Genomic DNA, 5,614 nt, shown 5'->3' with positions numbered 1-5,614 from the left:
TGAATATTAGAGTGTAGAAGGGAAGACGAATATTTATGGCTTGCAAGCTCTTACAGCTTGGGCCTAATATTCGGGATTATAACTGGATATTTCCTCCAGGATAATCTTTTTCTTCACGCTTTTAGAAAAGGGTTTGAATATTATGTTTGATTTGTGAAATGATCTTGAAATGATTCACATTTATTTTTGGAATGTATTTTGAAATCGAGGAAAGTTGAAATTGATTTTGAAATCGAATGAAATTTGAGTATGATTATTTACACGTGTAAAAGTATAGATATGGGCACTAATAACCTAACTAAATTAGTTAACACACAAAAATCGACTAATCGAATAAAAAAAAATATCGGAAATTCAACCATTAATTAAATCTAAAAGGTAAACATTTAAAGATACAAACAACTAAATATTGATTAAATTAAATTGATAAAAATTTAAAATAAAATAAATAGTAGAAGTTATATACAAAATCAAATAAAATAGTAAGCATATCAAATAGAAACATGAAGATTTCCTATCCCCAAGTATCGAACCCACTCCACTAAAGACAATGGAACCACTCTCTCTCCACCAAACCATTCATGATTAGTTATTATTTACAATAACAACTTGGATATATAAACCAGAACAGATTGGAATTAAAATTAAAAAAACTAAAATAATATAGTCTGTTGGACTACCAAATGGAAGAAACTAAGAAAATATACCCTAGCCGCCTGGCTGTTGGGTTTCCAAAGGCTGATGGATTGGGAATACCAAAAAAATGATATATTAATGTACACTATTAACTAAAAACACTATTAAATAAAAACATAGGAAGATTAAACGTAAATTTTTTAATAGTTTCAATGTTTGTTTTATTAACAAATAAAAAGAAATAAATAAAAAGAAAAATGAGAACAGAACCTATCCATCGTCCTCGAGCTCTCTCCATCTCACTCACCTCTCGTCACTCTCGCTAACAAACCCTCTCTCACAGTCTCTCAAACGCATCTCTCTTTTGCTCCTCATCTCTCAGCCGTCTCTCACATTAGCTTCACGACACTACCCAAGAAAAGCGCAAATCTATGGTTTAAAAGAGAGAATCGAGTGAAAATCTCACCTTCGGCGGTGACGACGGCTCCGGTGAAGCTTAAATCTCCCTCCTTCGCCTCTTCAAATCCAGGTTTTTTGATTTTGGGATTTAGGGTTTTTTCTCTGATTTTTTCGTTTCTCTCCTGGGTTTTTTTTCTCGCCTCCGAATTTAGGGTTTTTTAGTCTCTCGTCCGCCTCCTTTTTTCATCCTCACCTCCCTTTTTATATCTTGCAGATTAGGGTTTAGGGTTGTTGTATGGTAGATTAAAACAAGCATCTCTGCGAAGTCCTTTTGGTGGACTCAGTTTGGATCGGTCTCTTTGATGCTTGGACTTGGAAAAAGGTAATCTGAACATGTGCTTTTTCTTCGAATTTTGTCTCCATTCTATTTTGGGATTTTCGAATTTTAACTGCCTTGGCTAATTGCTTTATGTTTTACTGCAGTGAATTCAGTGAAAACATGAGGAGCTTTTGTTTTTCACATGGCTTTGGTTTATAGCATTGTAGCTCTGATGTTTATTGCAAAAGCTTGTAACTCTTTGATCTTTGTCTTGTTGATCAGAAAACTTGGAGTCTTCAATCATTATTTTGTTGATCAACTTCATCAAAACTAGTTCAAGCTCTTCTCCATCACACCAACCATGGATTTGAGCCTTAACAAGTGAAGGATCTTTGCATATCAAATCCCAAACTGGATAATTCTTCCTTGGCATCACAAAGTCTCTTTCTCTAAGCCTCGAGCTAGGACAGTAATCACCAGTACCATCACCAAGGTAGATGAACCTTTTGTTATCCAATTCACTAACTGTGTTTTAAATTCTATCAATGATTAAACCCTTGCACATGTTTGGAGGGCATGGATTAGCACAACGATGTGATTTTCTTGTTGAAGTCATGATAAGGCGAAATTCTAACCCTTCCTTGTTGATTAACATAACCTGGATTAGTGTTAATCTCTATGAAGCATTCGATTATTCCTAAATGCTTCAAAATAGTTTCAACGTAAAACATATTTGCATCACTCACAATCCTCAAATCACACCCTAAAGCATGCACTGATTTGATTGCAGGTATGATTCTGTGATGAATTGGAATCCTGTGAAGAACATTTTCAATCTCTTGAATGGTTATCAATTTGTGGTTTTTGGTTGATGGTTGGTTTTCTTGATTTCAATTGATTTTGTTCATACCGTGCAGGTTAAACATTTGCCTTGGAAATTTAGAGGCTGCTATGGAGTTTTCAGTTTTGTATGGAAGTTAACCAATCAAATAGTAAGGGCGGATTCAGGTTGTGGCTCGAGTTGTAAATCATGGACATGGCGGAGAACGTATTCAAATCTGAAGCAAACTCTTATCTTGAAGTAAAGAGCTCGATTTAGAACACTACATGTAGCTGGCTAGGTGGATCGGAATCATTCAAAACCTGTTGAATCGTATTAATGTTGTAGGTCTCCGTATTTTCTGCAGTAGCATCAAGTTCATTTGCTCCGCGAAAAGATGGTCGTCCAGAGTGTTTTAAGCTTTACGTATCATGTATTAAGTTAGATTTATCCTAAAAGCTTGTATTTTGTATCCTCCTCAAATCACGATGATAGGCTTTCCAGCATTAAGTGGATTAGTCTTTGTAACTGTAAAGTCTCATCTGCAGCTATGTCGTCTAGCAGAAGTATATCTCTTGAAATTCTAGAGAAAACTGATTCTAATACTGCATACATGCCTTTCCTGTAAGTTGAAAGAAGCAAAAAATGGTTCCCATATGATATGAACTGTAATGAATTGTTGGTCCAGCTGCTGCTAGCTAGTGTTGTAGTATATGGATGTGATGCATTGTTATGCTTGAATGTTAAATTGTTAGTTTTGGCTGTGAGTTATGATAGGGCTGTTAGCGATGATGCTTTGCTTGTAATCGTGATTTGTAAAAAAGTGTGGTCTGCTACATGATAATGTATGGTTATATTCTTGTGAGTGCTTTGGAATTTTGGCTTGCTATGAATGCTTGTTGTCATGGGCAATTAAGTATGTCTGGAAATGTGTGGTTGCTAGAATTGGTTTAGATTTTAGAAATAATCTAAGACTCATCTAAATGTCAATTCAAAATAAATAAAAAAACCAATAAAACCAATTAAAATCAAATTAATCTATAATTTATTAAAATTACTTTGATATCAACTCTAACATTTATTTGAAAATTAAAATCAATTAGAGTTTGAATCATTAGTAAAAACACAATTAAGATTAAATTGAAATTTGGAATTAGACTTAATTTGAAAAAAGTCAAATAATTAGAATCCATTTTGTAATCAAAAAACATCATGATCAAAAAAACTAGATAATGACCAATGTTTATCAAAAAATATGGATTTGGGAATGGACGGTTGCCTTTGGTCATGAATGTATGCAAATGAACTTTAGGTCACGTGCCAAATAAAAAATGAAAAAATGAAAAAAATTCAGGATCAAAATCGGGGTATGACACATAGGGATGGCAACAGGGCAGGGAGGGTGTAGAGGATGCTTATCCGCTCTCCGCCCCCGATCTCAGTCACGAGGGAATATTTTTCCCATCCCCATGACCACAGATTCCACAGAGAATCGGAGATCCATGGAAATTGAATCATAACAAATATTATATACTTTTTTGATCAAAACTATGACACTAATATTTAGTTTTTTTTTCTTTAAGAAAAACATATATTTTGTATCTTTTTTTTTAAAAATAAAAATACATCTTGCATCAATAACAAACAAATGCAAAAGAACTTGTAGTTACGAAAACCTAACCACTAATTTACTAATTGAATAAAAACCAGATTGCTAATTGAAGTATATTGAAGTTGAAGAGTAATTACCATAAGCACAATGAACAAATGAGAGTGTTTGTTTTGATGATGATGAGAACAGAGGATATGAGGAATGGAAGAAACAAAGAGGATATGAGGAATGAAAGAAACAAAGAGAATTGAGAAAAGAATAATAGGAGAGAGAGTGTGCATTATATGTACTTAGTGCACTTTCCTAAGATTAGGTATTTGGATAGTGAAACAATACAACATACAGTGAAACAAAAAAAATGATCCACTTATGACTCTTCATTTCTTAATATATTAATTAATTTTTTATAAAATAAACATGTAAAGTTATATAATTATATATTATATATAAAAGTTAAATAGTATGGCCGAAGTCGGGGAGTCTGCGGGGAAGAGGGTACTTCTTTGATCCCTGCTCCAAAGTGTCATCGGGGAAAGTTTTCCCTGAGGGGGGGGGGGGGGGGGGGGGATTGTTGTGTTTGAGCTCCCTTCCTATGTGGAGAAAGGCTCAAATATTATTAGCTCATTTGTCTCACTTATTTAAGTGGAGAGGATAAATTTAGGATTGAGAGAGATAAAGAGAAAATAAGGATTCAAAAGAGAGAAAATATGAGAGAAACTCATTCCCATTTTTCTGCAACTAGTCTAATTAAATGAATGATCCCCGATTCGTTAACCTTACGATCGAGCTCAAATTTGGAGTGTAAGTTTGTAACATATGTATCTAACTTTCGACCATTCATAACTTTAAAAAAACGTCTGAGGTGAGAGTTATCTACTTCGCACTAAAGCTACATATTCGAGAAATTTTTCATCTTTTTGATTCTTATTCGTAAGCTAGTTTGCTTTGTGATTTGTGGTTGTTAGCACTAGTTAGTTGCATTTCATGTTGTAGAACTATGAGTTTGTTTTCCACATATTTTCTAAATGAGCGATGACAGCAAATAATGTACTTTGTCCAGCTGTGCTGAATATGATCTTTGGACATAGTTATACCATACAGGTTGTCATAATACAATGTCATGACATCGGGTGTGACATTGTATATAATTATCAGTAGTTTCATCCAACCTGGTTGAGAGTTGTTGCTTTCATCTGATATACTTTCTATCTCAATAGCCCCTTGTGTCCCAGTTCCAACAAAGCTCTCACTAACTTCAGACTGCATACAACCAGTCACATGTTCCCTTTTTTCAAATGTTTGGGCCATCATGACCTTCTCTTCCGTGAAGTTAGGTCTTAGCTTCTGGTGTAACATCCTTGTCTGACATTTTTCATTTCCCTTGAAGGTTCTTCTAGCAACTGTACTCATCTTAGAGGGGTCATCCATTTGAGAGCTCCACATGTTACAGTTGTTTTTGGTCCTGATTCCTTTCATAATTACTTCACTGTCTTTGTTAATAATCAGACATTCAGTTTTAGTGAAGATGATATTCAGACCTTGATCCCCTAGCTGACTGATGCTTATTAGATGTGAAGTTAAGCCCTTGACCAGTAGAATATTGTCAAGTTTAGGAGCTCCAGGACACTCAAGCTTGCCTATCCCCTTTATTTCACCCTTTGCTCCATCACCAAAGGTTACATAGCTTATGTCATGAGGGTGAAGATCAGTTATCAAGTCTGAGTTTCCATTCATGTGTCTAAACCATCCACTATCAAAATACCACTCTTCTTTGTGAGCTATTAGACTTGTAACATTAGTCTTAGGAACTCATTGCTTCTTGTTGATA

At 34.6% G+C, this 5,614-nt stretch overlaps 1 pseudogene; it reads right to left on the bottom strand.

The window, feature by feature from the left end:
- Positions 1-1,523: 1,523 nt before the first annotated feature.
- On the bottom strand, positions 1,524-5,196 carry LOC127081932 (inorganic pyrophosphatase 2-like; annotated as a pseudogene).
- Between the last annotated feature and the right edge of the window lie 418 nt (positions 5,197-5,614).

The sequence above is a fragment of the Lathyrus oleraceus genome, chromosome 5, assembly GCF_024323335.1.
Source record: "Lathyrus oleraceus cultivar Zhongwan6 chromosome 5, CAAS_Psat_ZW6_1.0, whole genome shotgun sequence".
Lineage (NCBI taxonomy): Eukaryota > Viridiplantae > Streptophyta > Magnoliopsida > Fabales > Fabaceae > Lathyrus > Lathyrus oleraceus.
The sequence above is the reverse complement of the archived record's forward strand: the minus strand, read 5'-3'. Positions and strand labels throughout refer to the sequence as shown.